This window comes from Polistes dominula, unplaced genomic scaffold (assembly GCF_049000335.1).
Source record: "Polistes dominula isolate Pdom_NZ unplaced genomic scaffold, Pdom_raw_medaka contig_20, whole genome shotgun sequence".
In the NCBI taxonomy this organism is placed as follows: domain Eukaryota; kingdom Metazoa; phylum Arthropoda; class Insecta; order Hymenoptera; family Vespidae; genus Polistes; species Polistes dominula.
In genome coordinates, this window is record NW_028301147.1 from 4,233,157 (window position 1) to 4,251,320 (window position 18,164).

The 18,164-nt window shown below is 33.2% G+C and overlaps 1 long non-coding RNA gene across 1 annotated transcript; it reads right to left on the bottom strand.

The window, feature by feature from the left end:
• Positions 1-14,333: 14,333 nt before the first annotated feature.
• Positions 14,334-17,930, bottom strand: LOC149030920 (uncharacterized). Its single transcript, XR_016178185.1, has 3 exons — positions 16,918-17,930; positions 16,501-16,700; positions 14,334-14,918 (listed from the first exon to the last, which is right to left on the bottom strand). It is a non-coding gene; the product is annotated as an uncharacterized LOC149030920 (long non-coding RNA).
• Between the last annotated feature and the right edge of the window lie 234 nt (positions 17,931-18,164).

Consider the following 18,164-nt stretch of genomic DNA (forward strand, 5'->3'; position numbering starts at 1 on the left):
AATATATCTACAGGTAATAACAAGACGGTAGAACGTAAGACCCAAGGATATATACTCAACCAATAATTAGCCAGTTGAGTATATATCATTTGAAATAAGTAAATAAGAAATAATGAAAACTAAAACTAGAAAGAAGAAGAAGAAGAAGATATAATATATAATATTTCTAATGAAAGTACAAAATTAATGAACATTTTTCTTGGATATCCAAGAAGATGATTTCCTAGCTTAATGAGCAAGATGTGAAAAAAGGAGAAAGAAATTAACCTTTAAAGGATTTACAAAGAGACAGGGCGCCAGGTAAAAGGTATTTGCTAAGATAGATCAAGTAACAACAAAGGACATATAAGTAGTTAGCTAAGCTTTTAAAGTAAAACATCGCACACACCCTCACACTTTCTTCTTTTCTCTCCTTAGAAATACTAACTGTAATAAAATAAGATGGAATAACGAGTTATATATATATATACAAACTGTAGTATAAAAGAGAGAGAGAAAGAGAGTCACCACATAGAAACTATCCTCCAATCCAACGTATCGAATCCTATCAAATCCTATCCTATACTATATATCTTTTCCATATAGATCGAAATTTATGTATGTAGGATCCTCCGAGTGATCCTACGCATGTGGTCACATTGAGACCACTGACAATTAATTAAAGAATAATTTCTTGTCTTGGCGATACCCGGAGGAGCGTCGTAGTCGTCGCCAGTTGGCGGCCAATTATGCCCTCGGACGCAAACGGAATACCAAACAGCCCCCCCCCCTCACCCTTCACTCGTTCTCTCAAAGACATACGAACGCCGTCTGCTACTACTTTTGCTTCTGCTGCTTCTGCTACTGCTACTGCTTCTGCTTCTGCTGTTGCTGTTGCTGTTGTTGTTGCTGTTGCTACTTTCACGATAGTCCGTCTTAACTTCGCCATTGCTGTGACTACTCGTCTTCTTCCTGTTCCTCTTCCTCCTCCACTTCTTCTTCTTCCTCTACTTCTATTCCTTTCTCTCCTCTTTTGATCCATCTAATCCCCCCCTCCCCACCACCTTTCCCACTCTTCATGATTCCAATCCCTTCGAAGACCTCGATCGGAAACTCGCTGATGTGAGATTTTATCGTAACTCAAAGAGAAACGATCGTGACTTTTTGATTGCAGAGAGAGAGAGAGAGAGAGAGAGAGAGAGAGAGAGAGAGAAAGAGAGAGAGAGAAATGATTTTTATTTTGATTTTATTTTATAAAAAATATTTGTATCGTTGTCACATTATATCATTATCGAACAGTATACTTCTTTTATATATATATATATATATATATATATATATATGAATTCTATTTTATTTTTATTTTTTATTTATTGAGTTATTCGAAAAGTAATTTCGTTTTTTTTTTTGTGAAAATGAAAGACATTTTTCGTATAATAAACAAATATTTTATTAAATTATATATTGGCCATTCTAGTCCAATATCTTTTGCCATCTTTCTGATAGTAGCATGATTCCACACCCATAAAATTTTTGGTCTTTGCTGGCAAAAAACTGATCGAGGTAGTTTTTGACCTCCTCATTTGAAGTGAAGGTTTTACTTTCCAAACAACCCAATATTATCAAAATGAAATCGTTAATGTCTTCGTTAAATGAATTCGTTCAATTGTTCTTTCTATGATGTTATTTTTATTTTTTTAATTTTTTTCGCTTATTCTTAACACTCGTCGTCCATGTCAGAAGAGAATATGATCAACCGTGTGTAAGAAGAAACGAATTTAACCTGACCGAGAAGAGAAGCTCCTGTTTGGGAGGACAGAAAGTTAAAAAAAAAAAAGAGAGAGAGAGAGAGGAAGATATGGGAAAAGATGGTCGGTTAACGCGTGCATCAAAAGCAGGCCTCCCCTCATTCAGTTTATCCAAATTAATTGGTCGTAAATTAAGCAGCCGGTCTGACGAGTGTGCGAACGAAAAGAGGAGGAGAATGAGGAAGAGTTGAAGAAAAGGAAAAAGAGAGAGAAATAAGAGAAGAGAAGAGAAGAGAAGAGGTGCGAGAAGGATGTGGATATAAACATTGCTTGAGCGAGAAAGAGACAGTTATGAAAAACCAGTAAAAAAGAAAGAGAAAAAAATATCCTTAGAACAAAATGTTTAAAAAAAGATCAAGAAAAACAAAAAATTAAAAAAAAGAAAGAGACAGCGATATGTAAAAACCGGTAAGAGAGAAAGAACAAGAAAGAAATATCCTCCAAAAAAATAAAATTTAAAAAAATCAACAACCTACGGATAAAAAATAAAAGAAAGACGGATACGTAAAACCGGTAAGAGAAAATGAGAAAGAAATACTCGACCAAAAAAAAAATAATAATAAATTAAGAGAAAAATCAAGATAGAGAGAAAGAAAGAAAGAGCGTGAGAGATGGTATGAGAAATAAAATGAGAGATAGAGAGAGAGAAAGAAAAAAAAAGAATTAGAAAGGCAAAAGGCTATCCAGGGACAGTAGCGCATCGACACGCCATTATGTGGCGGCTGGGACTAATTTATACAAGAGAAAGACGAGAATGCCGCGGAAAGTCAATCGTCGCGGTGGACAGCTACCAAGAAACAAGTATGGGTATATATACTCACATATATGTAAAAGAAAGAGAGAGAGAAGTCAGCGGAGAACGGGTATTACTTAAAAGAGAAGACCTCTGTCCTAATTGGGAGGCAGCCACTGTTTTCGACGGGTGTACCGATGCTCGGATTCGTGTCCTCTTCAATGATATAAAGGGAGGACCCCAAGAAGGTTGGAAAGGAAGGGAGAAATGGAGGACTACGGAGTAGAGAATTTCGGAGAAAAAGGAAACGGGACACGTTCGATCTCTACCTCCCTTCGCGTTGTCTAAAACCTTCCAAAGCAGAGATACGTACCTTCTCTTTCTTTCTTTATTTATTTCTTTCGTTCTTTCTTTCTTTCCTTATCGGATCGATCCGTGGAATCGATTGCTTTTATATGGAAAAACGAGAATGAAAAAGAGAGAGAAAGATGGTTAGAGTCTCATGTATTTATGTAAAACTTATGTAAAATAAACGAGATAAATATTTGATTTTATTCTTTTTCTTTCGGTATTTCTTTCTTTATTTATTTTTTATTTATTTTTTTTCAAATTAATCGATTGTTAACCGATTTTACACGAGAAATCACGATCTCGTAGAATTACCAAAAAAGGTATTATAAAACTTTAACGAATCTCTAATTGATTATCCATATACCTTTACCTCGAAATTTTGTTTACATCATCTTTTACTTTTTTCAAATTAATCAATTGTTATTAACCGATTTTTAATAAGAGAAAAAAGCCCTTAAGATCATAATGAACGATCAAAAAAAGTATTATAAACTTTGACGAATCGTTAATGATTATCGTCCTACTATCTTCTACCGTTTGACTCGAATTTTCTTCTCGAAAGTCTTTTTATCTTACGAAGTTTTAATCGTAAATCACTTATAAGAGAAAAAGAGGTACGCATCATCATCATCATCATCATCATCATCATCATCATCATCATCTTCTTCTTCTTCTTCTTCTCGAAAGTATCCCGAACACAGAGAAAGAGAGACACGTAAAGATAAAGAGAAAGAGATAGACAGTGAGAGAAGATCGAGAGAATTGAAAGAATCGAAAGACGAAGAAAAGGCTCGAAATAATCGTTTTGCTCGACACGTACGCGCGCATCCCATAAATCGGTCGGGTCTCGTCGTTCACGTACGCGGATCAAGTGCCGTTGCGGGTAATTGCCGGCAAGATGAATCGAGACGAAATCCCGTTTCCGACTTCGTAGGAAATTTACGAACGGTAGAGATGATCGTGGTCGCGAGCGTGCGCGCGTTTGTGACGACCATCACCAACCCCCTTCATGTCTCCCCCCCCCCATAACCCTACTCCAACAACCTCCACCTCCACCTTTATGCACCTTTTTCTTCCTAACCCGCCCCCTCGCTCTCCATCACCATCTTTCTTCCTCATGTTCATCTTTCTCATCTAAAGATCTTCACGTTTACGGCGAGAAAGTTATCCGAACGTTGTTGGTGGATTCTCGCAAGAAAGTTTTCCTCCTTCTCTTCACGATTCAAAGAGTATTTGCTTTTGCGGGCGGCTCAAAACTACGTAAACGAGTTCCTAATTAGGGTACAAACTCTCGATGGTCGTTCTTGCGTTACTTGAGAAGACGACGGGACTCTGTCGACTCGTCTCGTCTTGTCTAGGAGAACGCGACGTTTCTACTTACTTACTTACTTACTTACTTACTTATTTACTTATTTACTGGATCTCTATGAGCAATAGATATTATTATTCCTTAAGAAATTCTTTTAAGATACGTTAGATGCATTTTGATATCGATATGGAATTAGTATTAAAAAGAAGGAATACTTTTCTTACATCATTTTTGTCTAGTTATGTCAGAATATTTCTTTTTCCAATTGGTTAGATTTTCTACTTCACGTTTTGTTTTATTTTTGTTTGTAGTATCCAGTGAGTTTGTTGTTTGACGAGTATTGATCGTTAAATGAAGACTGATAATGTTGGTAATTATATGTTTCTCTTTTTTTTGTTTTAAATTTTATCGAATCTTTATTTTATGATTTAATTTTGATTTAAATTTAATCATTAGAAAAAAGAAGAATATATTTTGAAAATTTCTAAACTTTAGGAAGTAATTTTTTTAAAAGTAAAAATATTTATCAAATTCCATTTATAATTTTTAATTTTTTAAAATAATCATCTTAAAAATATTTTGAATGTAATAGTTTACTGAGATATTACATAATATATAATTATTATAATATTTAATTAGAAACGGTCATGCTCGGACTCACGCAAATTATGGTTGAACAATTGGAATTAATTTATGCATTAATTAATCTACAAATTTCTTCCTTAACTTTATAAAAAAAAAAGAAATATGTTTATACTTAACGAGGAACTGCTCTACGAAAATAAGACATAAAAACATAGTAAATTCCTATTAATTATTTTATATAAATATATTACATACAGGATGTTTCAAAATGAATATAACTTAAGGAATTATTTTCATTAGATTAAAATAAGAACAAAAAATGCATGAGATCATATGAACCAGAACCCTTGACCCAAATTATAGCTGTTTATGTCTTTCAGTGATTCATGTTAATTTACTGACTCCTTTTTTCAATTATTTACCCGTAAAATTTTTATCTTAAGTTGTCGAAAAGTTCAAACAGCTTCTGGTATTTTGAAATGATAAGACGTTTGGTAGTATAAATGAATGTCGAAAATGGCTACTTCGAAGAATTTTTATGAAAATAATGTGACGGGCATAATATAAAAATTGTTATAATTCGGACATAAAGTATTTTGAAGAGTTACAAGACATATTTTGAAACACCCCATATGCGTGAGAAAAGATCATTTAACAAAAATCGTGCTCAAAACCCGATAAAAACTTTATTACAAGAGTTCGAACGTACGAACGCGAATGAAGATCTTAGAATTCCAATCTTCTTGAATGTGAATTCCTGAAGATATGTTAGTAAGACTGCGTAAGCTACTGACCGGATTCCGAAAAAGGAAATTCATGAATTAGCCGGATGATTTATAATCCTATATCAAAGTATCATTCGATGAATACGAGATTAAGTTGTTTGCTCAAATTTACCTAATTCGTATCTAATGGATTTCAATTAAATTCAATTAACGTGAGTTTATCGTATCCTGTTTTCAATTTTTTTTTGCTTTTTATTCGAATATAAAACAATTATAATTGTAATAACTATAAATCAATTTAACCCTTTGAATATTCGCGTATCACATTCAAAAGTAACGATAACAATCATTTACTACACCAACATATTTTATTTTTATTTATATTTTTAATTATTATTCATATATTTCAATGAATTGTACAAAATAAAATAAAATAAAAACATCGCAATTTCTCGTAAAAAATCAAATACAAATTACTATCCTGAAAAAAAAAAAAAAGAAAAATTCGAATTCAAATGGGTAAAAACGTTGGAAGAAATCAATTTAAATGTATACGGTTACGAAAAATAAAAAATCAATTATCTAAATGGCAGATATTTAAACAGCTAATCAAGATTAGATGATATCTATCGTCGTTCAATATTCTTTATTGTTCTCATTAAAATGTCAAAAGTCTTGAGAATGATGTTCAAAACGTCACGTCAAATTTAACAAGGTACTTGTGAGAGTGTTCATAAAAAAAAGAAATAAAAATAAAAAAGAAAGAGAAAGAAAGAGAGAGAGAGAGACTACTGAAAGATATATTCGAGAAGCAATTAGCCGTCGCGAAGAGTCAGAATGTGTAGAAAACGACACGACTATACGTACCAAGCCTCAACGGAAATCACTTTAATATCTTTCTACCTTGATGCCTGGTGCGACCGGTTTTGTAAATAGGATGAAATGGCATCGTATTATGAATTGTCGACAAAGAGAAGAACCAAGCAAGAAGACAACGTTAACAACGACTACCACACAATCAAGAATACCATACAACCACGAACGAACGTTTTTGATTATGCTCGTGTCTCTTATGTGTATGAAAAGGACGCGACAATTCTCGCACGTGCTCGACGACATCTGAAAGAAAGTTTTTCCAATTGAAATGTATGTGAATTATATTTATAATATAATTTTTTTGTTTTTATTTTCTTTTTTTTATCAATAATGTTAACATAGGTGTGAGTAAATGTGTACGTCGATACAAACAAAAAAAAAACCCGAACAAAACTTTATTATAAAATAATATCGTTTAATTGTGGTGAATGGAGACCACCCGTTATGAATATAGATGTGAACCATGTAGAAAAATATTTCTCTTGGAACGCAGACAACCAGATTGTTCGACGTTCCACAAGTGACTCCATGCATTTTCTTTTTCTGTTTTCTCTTTCACATTTTTTTTCCTTTTCTTTTTTTCAAAAGAATCAAACTTCACACAAAGTCTTCGTTATTTTTATTTGATAAATACAATTCTTCGACATGGGAAATATTTCTAACGAAACGTCGATAGTTTTTATTCCAAACTTATCGTTGTTTTGAAATCTAAAAATAAAAATGAAGAACAAATAAAATTAATTGATTACTGAAATAAAATAAAACAATGGAGTAAATTGTTGAAATATTATTTGGTACAAATTATAATTATAAAATTTACACAAGAGAAAAACATAATCAAATAAAATGGATCAATTGAAAAAAGAGAACAAACAAAAAGGGGAAATAATTAAAACGAATACAAAAGTAAGTAAAATCTTTTGTTATGTAAATAAATGAAGCGAATAAGTAAATACGTATAAACAAGTTGATATACTGGTCCAGTTTGCTTTCGAACATGATCTTACCATAGTTAGGTTCTTCGTTCGTTTTGTGCGTGACGGAAATATCGTGATACTTTTTAAGCATCGCTAAAAACATGCTCTTAAGGGGCACCGATTCGCTAATTAAGCGATTGCATTATCATACGAGAGCACCGTTGGGATAAAGAGGAAGATTCAAGATTTTTTTTTTGTCTTTCCCTCTTTTCTTTTTAACTCTTTTACTTGTTGAAAAAAAAATATTTTCTACATCCACGTGGAAGACCGTGGAATACGATAAAGGTGATCATCAGAAGGGGCGGAAGACGAAAGGAATGTCCGAAAGGCGCTCGTTAAAGTCAACTTTGATAATATATACATCCACGTTGTTACGTATCTAGCGAGATCGAGTGAAAAGTATTCGGGTCAGAAGCTAAAAAATGTCAAACTCGCGTCCCCCTATCAGTGCCCTTAATCGTCCACTCATTAAACCGTATACAAAAGTGATTTTTAGAATAATTGGATTAAAACCCAAAATGATCAATTTATCTTTTCCAATGTATCTTCCCCTTTTTCTTTTTATATCAAATTCTTACCAAAACTTACGCACGTCCAATTATCCGATTATTTTTTTTTTTTTTATTCAAAAATATAAAAAAAATGTGAATGACATAATTCGATGATATAAAAAAATGAAGAACTCAGAATAGGATTGTGACAAAGTTATTTGTAATATATTATTATGAAAAATATCTAATAAAAAATATTGTAAAATATGCTTCACCTATAAAAATATCATTTGATAAAAAAAATAAACAAAACATAAATTTTGGAGTTGAATATAATGAATTGATAGGAGAATTGATTGTACAAATGCAACTATAGATAGATAAATGATTATCTATCTATCGATCTTAATCAGTTATAGTCGAAGGAGTGAGCGAGCAAAATTTGGTAGAAAAAGAAAAGGAGTGACCCTTAAAAGGAGGGCACGATATTTCGCAAAATATTCGGCCGGCGAATCACGTTTCCGATAGAATGCAAGCGCACGATCGGCAACCGGTACAAAAACAACGACAGAATCCTGGGGCAATTAGTCGATATTTTAATGCGCAAAAAGCGGCCTCCTCGTTAGATCCTAACCGAACAGAAAGAGAAAGAGAGAGAGATAACATGATACACACACACACATCTATATATATATAGAAAGAGAAAAGAGGATCGCAACTTCCCAAAGGGCTATTCAGAAAAACGAAGTTGGATCGTCGAGCGGTGCGGCACCTTGTTAGCGCAAGGATTCGCATGGTTGACAGCTTCGAGCAAAAATAACACGAACGTTAACCCGATTCCAAAGCGGTCCGATGATAGCACAACGATCCTCCACCATCACCACCATTCACCATCCACCACCCCTTTTTCCAAACGATTTTAAGTCCCTAATGATTAGCTCGATCTTAAATTTTCGATAAACGATCAACTCGATTATCTTTCACCACCGATTTACATTGTTTTTAAACCCCAATCTAATTCCTTCATTTTTTTTTCTTAATATCACGAATCCATTCAATTCTACAAATTATTCTTTATACGTATTTTTTTTTTAATTTTTTTTTTTACGAATACAGTAATTTCGCTGTTAATTCCTTAAGTTGCATGCTCGAGTTAACTCGAGCGACGTTATATTCTATGCTGCTATAAAAATTTTGATTAATTTTATATTTTTTAAATTTATTTACCAAGACAATGTTCTAAATTGTGTTTTTTTACATAAAAAAAAAATTATATTTTTTTTGGCCGGTTTTTTTTCAAAAAAATTGTGCGTTAAGGGGTTAAAGAATAATTACTTTCTCTAATATTTCCTCACGCTTTCTTTCCTTTTTTTCTTTCATCTTTTTTTTTTTTTTTTTATTCGAATCTTTGATAAACTCTATTGGAATATATATTTCAATATAAACATTTGTTGCTTTATCTAATAAGAATAGAAATAAGAACGTTACGTTTTCGAAATAATAAAGTTCCAATTTGGACGATAAAACGTTTAACACGTCAAACTAGAGTAAAGTTAACTCGAACGTTGTTAAACCATCTCTTTACTTTCTCTTGCGTTTACAAATAAAAAGTAAAGAAAATATATCGTTCGCGTTCTCTAAACTCTCAACACGTATTTACCTGGTTATATTTTATTAAGCTAAACGCGCGTGTACCCGTGTATAAAGTACACATACGGACAATTGTGCAAGTAGCTCGTCTATTTAACTTTTATCTAACTCGATCATTCTCTCCTTATCCAATAGAACTTTTTAGTTGGTGTAAACCAACGTGCGAAATACAGACGCCGAATGTCGAAGTATAGTAATCACCACCGTAACGCTTTTAAACGCGTTAAAACATACTTTATCTCTTTTATACCGCATTAACCACGTCAACTATGTTGTTACTCGATTACGTCACTTTTTGTCACCTTTTTCTTCCTCCTCTCTCTTTCTTTCTTTCTTTCTTTCTTTGTCTTTCTTTAAGTTTTCTCATTCATCTATCTCGACGAAAAATTTTGTTCTATCGTTTATTTGCTTTATTTGCTTTTCTTTTTTCTTTTCTTTTTTTTTTTTTTTATTGTATTTATCCATAGATAATTTTTATAAATAATTTGATTAACCTGTTAACATTTGTAATGTATTTTATATTCGTATTTTCGTTTACTTGTTTCTCTTGATTTTAATTTTGAAAAGAAAAGCAAAGTAGAAATTTAGGATTAGCATAAAAATTTAATTTTAAAATATCTAAATTGATAAATTTTAAAAAAATAACTTGCAATTCTATTTATACCTAATTATAATATAAGCACAAAAAGTAGAACTTTTTTCTAAATTGTATCTAAAAAAAAAAAAGAAAAGAAAATCGAACAAATTGAAAACGATAAATTGTTCAAATAGTATATAATTGTTCAATTAACATATAGAAATAATTAAAGACACATTTTATAAAAAAAAAGAACAAAAGTCGATTGATTGAGATTAATTGATTGATTGATCGATAACCTATATAAGACTTATAATTATTATATTATACGATAGCAGAGACATGTAGGAAAACATTGACGTGTTTAAGAAAGAGAAAGATAAATATATATATATATATATATATATATAGAAGAAGTTAATGAAATAAGGCGTTTATTATCATTTGGTGAGCGTAATTTTTCCGTTATACAACGTCATTAACGTTAATACGTAATATTATCGTATATCGATCTGGACAAGGCAAGGCGGTGGTCGAGGTATTACCGCATACGCTTATCGGATTCTAATTAGGTATGCGAGTGGCATCGTCCTTCCCGCAGGCAGTTACACCTGTAATCCAACTTGAACGTACGGAAGTGATCGTGGAGAGCAAGAAATAATTAGAGCTTTCGAGCAGTGCGAGGGGAAGTCCGAGAATGTAGGAAGTTCGTTAATGACCCTGTCGACTCTTCTCATCTATATATGACGATTTCGACCTTCGATTATCTATTTAAGTACGAATTATACAAATAGAAATAGATAAATCATCATCATGAATATTCAATATATTTCGAAATTATATATATTTTTATTAGAAATTTATAACAAATTAATTTGTGCAATATAGATATATATATATATATATATATATATATATATATATATATATATTTGATTTTTGCATAAAATATTGTTCATATAATTTTTATTTATTTAATAGTTCTCAATAATAAATTAATTATTAATAAACATAACTATAGTATATTTAATAACTGATATTGAAAATGATAGTTACTATTGCAATAATATTGCACTAATAATACAAATACTCTTTGCACATTACCAATATAATTACTTAATTAATTACAAATATTACCTTTAAATGTTACTTACAACAATTTCAAAAAAAAAGAACCCAATAACCAAAATAAAATTTATACGTATACCATAACTCCTGTTCCCACCCCAAGATACTTCGTAGTTCATGATAAAAGAAATTTGACTAAAAAATGTAAAAAAATATCAAATAATAAATAAAAATGAAGTATTAATACTAAAAATAGTAATCAATGGTGTCAAAATCAAGTCTATGTTGTATCGTTATGAAAATAATTATTAGAAAGAGATAGAGAACGTTGGTTGTTCGCACGTCAGAAAGACACACGAAGAAAACAGTAGGAGAACAAGGACAAAGGGATAAGGATAGGGATAGAAATAGGGTTAGGGATAGGTAGAATCTCGTGCACGATTCGTGAACGAACCGGCGTCATTCCGTAGAACCTGATGACAATCTCTCGGCAGGACCGGCTAGGTGTGGTCCAACGGTGAACCAGCGGGTTTCCAAGAACGCGAGCCATTAGACCTTCTGGCTGGTGTTATAAATTGTACATCGTTTAATTAGGCTCTCTTTCTCTCTCTCGCTCTCTCTCTCTTTTCGCTCGTAACCGTAACTGGGACCGTGTCTGGACAGCTCAGTTATTTACCATTTACTCCCCCTTTGCCCCTACCCTACCCCTTTCTACCCTTTGCGTGCTATCTCCAAGCTACCGTGCATCAAATTGGATCGGAATTGGGACCCAAGGGAAGCCGCTTCTTCTTCTTCTTCTTCTCATTTTTATTTTTCTTCTGTTTCTTCTTCTTCTTCTTCTAAATTAACATTGTTACTGATATTTGACAATCAAATGCCTTTTAATGATAGTAATCTCAATTTCTATTTTGAAAAACATGATATAATTCTGCGAATTAATGCAAAAGAAATATATTTTTGTTATAATTTCAGTTATCACATAATACACCTACAAAATTATGCACTTTTTCTCTTTCTCTCAGACTATTCATTTTTAAAAAACGTTAGATTTATTTGTTTATCATGGAAATTACGAATAATTGCTTTCATAATTTTATACCTGACATTTTTGTTAACTTATGACGTTTAATATTGCACCTAATGATTTTAGAATAATTTCCATTATCCACAAATATTTCTATACACATAATTAAATATTATAAATAATATAATTTTATTCTTTTGATCATCAATTTGAGCGTCAATTTTGTTTTTGTTAATCGCGTATTTTGAAATCGAAAAATTCTATCATCGATTAAAACATAATGGAAATATAAAAAATGAAAAAAGGTTAATAATAAAACGATATTTTATCTTTACCAGACACACCATAAATAAATAAATAAATAACCGGAAGATAAATTTTCGATCATAGAGGAGAGATCAACGACGAGAGAGAGAGCATACACAAGTTTCTGCTCGAACGCGGAGAATGAATACCCGAATGTTGGAGTCAATTTAAAATGGAAATTCAATGCTACCTTTGAAAATATCATATCCCTGATTTGCTAAATAAAATGTTGTACGCGGCCAAAAGAGCGCCGAAATCCAGGCGTTTTATCGCTGATTCAGTGATAAATTGCGAAACGACCGAGAAAGAGAGAGAGAGAGAGAAAAAGAAAGAAAGAGAGAGAGAGAGAACGTTGCTCGGTAGCGTTTGCTCCATTTACGAGGCAATAAATTCGCTTAAAATATCGATATTTCGGCGGACACGACGTATGCTACATTATCTCGCGCCGAGATAAAGGCAGATATCTCGCTAAGATAAATTCTCCAAATATATATTGCGGCAGATATTATTTCCATAATGGCCACTATATCTCCGTACCTAACGATAAGCCATAACGCGTATAATTTTTCTCTCTCTCTCTCTCTCTCTCTCTCTCACTCTTTCTCTTTATCCTCTTTTTTTTAATATTTTGTTTTTATATAGTTTACCTTCAAATCATTACATCTGAAATCGTACAAGCTATTAAATCCGACATTAACGATCAAATATATATATATATATTTTTTCAGATCGATTAGAAAATTTGTTTTCCGAACCAACGCATCATCTGACTAAAAGAAAAAAAATATAAAAGTAGTCACCTCGTGAAAAAAGAAAAAAAAACAAAGAACTATCTAGTAGCCACCTGAAAAGTATAATAAATAAAACGAATAATCAACTAGTAGCACCTGATAAAAGAAAAGCAAGAGAATGAGTAACGATCTAGTAATAGCCACCTGAAGAAGAAAAATAAATAAAACTAAAATGAGCAATAGAGTAGTAACCTGATGTAAAAAAAAAAAAATGAAGGATCGAGTAGTAGTCACCTGATGAAATAAAAAACAAATGAACAATCGAGTGGTCATGTGGATAGGACTCCGTACTTTTTAATGATTTATAATATCGAAGTTTGCAATTAGGTAGTTTCCAAGGAAAATACTCGCACAACGAGCACCTTTTTCGGAAGCTTGCTCTTTGAGAATCGTAAGTAATTTTGACAATGTCATTGAAACTTAAAGAGAAAGAGAGACAGAGAGAGAAAACGGGTGCTCGATGGAAACCTGTTTTGCCAAATGAGTATCAAGTTGTATTTCGTTTTTATTATTATTGGCCTTATCTTTCTTTCTCTTCCTTTCTCTTATATATATATATATATATTTATTTTTTTTTCCTATTTCTTTCTGTCTTTCTTTCTTTCTCATTCATTTCATCTTTCGAATACGACCGCCGAAATTATACCCCGCGATTTTACATTATCGGCGATCACTGCCGATTAATCTTAACCACTTATTGCTCATTCGTAAGCGCATTTAACGAGCCGCATCCGAATTACGATCACTGGGAGGGTCTTTCCTAACTAACAAAATTAAGAACTCTTCAAGAAGTTATCTTTTTCTTTTTTTTTTAATTCGAGTTGGTACCGAGTAAATTGCATATTCGATAAAAAAAAATTATTTTACTTCCTCTCTCTTTCTCTCTTACCGTTTTTGGTTATCTTAAGAAAAATAATTTTTATCTTGAATTGAAATGAACGATTAAATAAATTTTATACATATTTAATAATAATTATTTAATAAAAATTACGAAAATTTAGGAAGAAATGAGATTTAAATGGATTTAATTTATCCTAAAATATTTATTTTTCAGTATATTAAAAAAAATAATAATAATAAAGTTCGTATTTTTTGTAAGAAAAAAATAATCATAAATGAAATATTATTAATATGAGTCAAACACTTAAAGACTATTTAAACTCTAGAGATTCTTGACTCCTTGTTAATTTGAAAATTTTCTAAGAAATTTTGCCGCTTTTTGAAAAGAAATCGAACCCCCTTTACCTCGTAATCCTTAAAATTCGTACGATATGACGTATTAAAAGATTCCAATTTTCGATAAAAACGAAAAGCCGGAACATCATGAAAGCAAAACAAACCTAAGAAAAAAACGAAAAATCCTCGAAGAAAAAAGAAAAAAAAAAGACAAAAAGATACTCGAAGTTCTTTAGTTCGGCATCGAAAATTAAGAACTTTGGGTTAAGAGTCGTAGTGGTACGAGTTAGCGCCGGCTTTTCGACTTGGCAGTGGCAAAAATTCCACTCTTATCTCGGACGATGAAGTCGAAATTAGTAGCCGGCTACCGTACACGTCCCGTGCGAGGTTGGTAATGGTGTCGGAGTATCGTACTGGTGTGTGTAAGACTGCACCGATTCTCTTTCTCTCTCATTTTCTTTCTGTCCTTTCTCGTTGAAACAACTTTCTGAACTGAAACAAAAAAAACATAACAATAAAAAACTAACGTCTTATTCCACCAATTTTCGAGCCGATGACAAAGCAGCCACCACATTTTTTAGTAATTAAAAATAATTTTTCTTTTTTCATCATCATAATCAATCAACACCTACTTTAATTCTTGACGCGTTCATTTTAAAAACGAATTATTATTATTATATTATTTAGAAATTTATCAATTAAGATACACTTCGTCAAGATTGAAAAATTATTGAATATAAATGTATATCCAAAACATATTTGGATATACATTTCGGTTTGAGGTTAAGTTTTTAACAAGATGGCCGACGCGTTTAAAGCGTTCAATGAAACCATTGAATATAAATATACCCAAGAAATCTAATAATAGTGTGACGAATAAAATTTCCTTATTACTAGATCAGTAAAAAGAGATTTTAGCTTGTTAGTATCGATATCAGTAGTAGTAGTCGGTAATAAGAGCTTTAATGGTGAGAGGAGGAAAGAAGCGGGGACGTAAAACTCACACAAGTAAGTGCTAGTAGTTATCCCCTAATGGGAGTGTTAATCGTGAGGTTCGCAAAACTCACACACGTACAAGAGTAAATTCATTCTCTCTTTCTTTCTCCTTATGAACGTTCTTAAGAGTGAGACCGCGTAACAAGAGGATGCAGTAAGGATGTTGCTGTTGGTGGTAGCACACACTCTTGAAGGTTGGGCCGCTTGAGGCGGCGCTCGAGCTCGAACATCCGTAAGTGTTGGATTCTCGGCCGTTGTTAAGTAAATTGGGTCCTAACCGGTTTCTTATTTCGTGGCCACTGTCTTACTCTCCAGAGCCGTAGGTACTCTACCAAGAGCACGCTGCTACCCGTGTGGCCAAGAACCACTCTCTCAATTCTGCTAGACTCTACACCAAACGATCGGAGAACCTTTCCCTTTAGTAGTGCCCCATTTGCTCATCCTAAACCTTAACTTCTCAGGGCCGTACGATGGACCTTCATTTTATTTTAATGATGTCTTGTTTGTCTTAGGATAACGACTACAACTATGTTGATGATACCTTACTAATGAGAGGGATGATTGTCTCCGACGTTGACTCTTTCTACTTGCTAATACTATGAAAATAATTTGACTCTTGAAATAAATCACCATTAAAGCGGTCCATCCATTTGGATGAAATTTTAGTGTACTTGTTAGTGAACAATTTTTAAAATGTTTTAGAATTATCAAGTTACATGGGTAAAAATGGTTTAACCATTTTCGTGTGTACTAGTAGTCATAGCAATAGAACGAAAAAGCTTTTCGGTGAATAAACGACTATGCGTAAGAGCGCAGCCATTTCGTTGAATTTTGCGGATGTACAAGCCCGCTAGGATACACACGTATATACACAGATATATATACGTGTAAAGGAGCACACAGTGACGTAGGTGCGCGTATTTATGTGCAGCCCAGAAGTATGTGCTTGGCGAGGAGGGTCGCCTTTTGTTTTAGCATGGCGAAAGGAAGGAAAGGAGGGAGAAACCCTCGAGTGGGCTACCACAAGATCTCGCCAGCTGATATCCCCGCTTTTTTGTCAATTTATAAGGATTTATACCAACGGTCCCAGTGCTGCTGCTCCTGCTACTGCTGCTGTTGTTGCTGTTGCTGGTCGTTGCTTGCTACAACTCCTTAAACTCCTCTCATCTCCTCTCACCTCAACCACCCAGAACTACTGCTGTACTGCACTGCACCCTTGATTCTACTCACGAGGTTTTCTCCAAAGGGTGGTCTACCTTGGAAACCTTGAAAACCAAACTGAAGAAAAAAGGTTACATTTACAATCTATGACGATGATCTATTCTCTGCATACCAACAGCTCGATATTCAACAAAACTAACAATATTATCTTACTATTGTATTATCATCTCTCTAAATCTCATATATATTAATTTAATTATAATAATAATCTTAAAGATCATATAAAAAAAAACTATCCCAAGTCAGATATCACATCTACGCAAGAGTTAATTACGAAAACTGATGGTGTCATCCAACTAATCCAATGGTCCGGAAAGCTGCTTGCGCCGCCAGCATTTCTGACCAATAGGGGATGACAATCGAGCAATTATCCTTGCCTTCCACGTCTTTCCTCTCATTTTCCTCCGAGAAAACCTTCTTCTTCTTCTTCTCTTTACTTCTCCTTTTTTCTCATTCTTTTAATACGATAAAAAAAAGCTTTAAATGGGGGATGAAAAAAAGGAAGAAAATGAAATAAACTGAGAACGAAAATTCTCTTTCTTCCTCTCACTCTTACACTCTATCTCTTCTCTTAAAAAGGGAAAGAGTTCGAAGGATGAACCGAGAAGGAAGGAAGAAAATAAGAATGGTTGAAAAAAAAAGGTAGAATAGGGAGTCCCGTCTCTTAATGATATTGTAGTCGGCGTGCCCGCGCGCAAGGCTGCCTCTAATTGCGCCAGTGAAGCGGCCATGTTCGCTAACGGGGGTGGGAGTGAGAAGAAACGAGTCTCTCAACCTATCTCTTTTTCTCTTTCATCTTCCCACTCTCTCTCATTTCTTCTGCGCGCGCGCGCGCGCGCACGCGTTGAAACGTGCGAGCGCATGTTCGTGTGACTGTAAGCGGAATGAACAGCTCGTAGGTTTTGCTATTAGAGAAGGGAGAAAGAGAGCATGAGTCTGCTATGTATAAGTGAATTTATCTGTGTATGTATGTGTTTGCACGAGGAATAGAAAGAGAAAGAGATGAGCTTACGTGTCGTGCGACCAACCGGAGGAAAAGAGACAAAGTGGGCGATGCCAGTACGGTGGGGAATATAGCTGAGGTAAAAAGCTGGAAATGCAGCATGGCGGTCGTCGGGAGGAATCGGTAGCAATTATTACGAAAGGACGACGCTCGAATGCGAATGCCACGCCAATGGCGAAAGATCCCAACGGTTTCTACCACCACTTTATCTATCTTTCATCTATTCTTTGAATTCGTCCCACTTCTTAATTGTCATTAAATATATATATATATATATCTTCTAATCGTTTTTATTTCATTTTTCTAAATGTAATTCGATCATCAGACAACTGTTAAATTTACATTTTAATTCATTAGAACATAATTCGAAACATGAACAAATTATTAAATTAAATTGCAATTGACACGAAAAAATAAATAAATAAATAATATTACGAAATTATCGGAGAGTAATGGGAGGGACAGGGTTCACGCTAATTTTTGTATTTTATGATAATAAAATTATACTACTCTCAAAT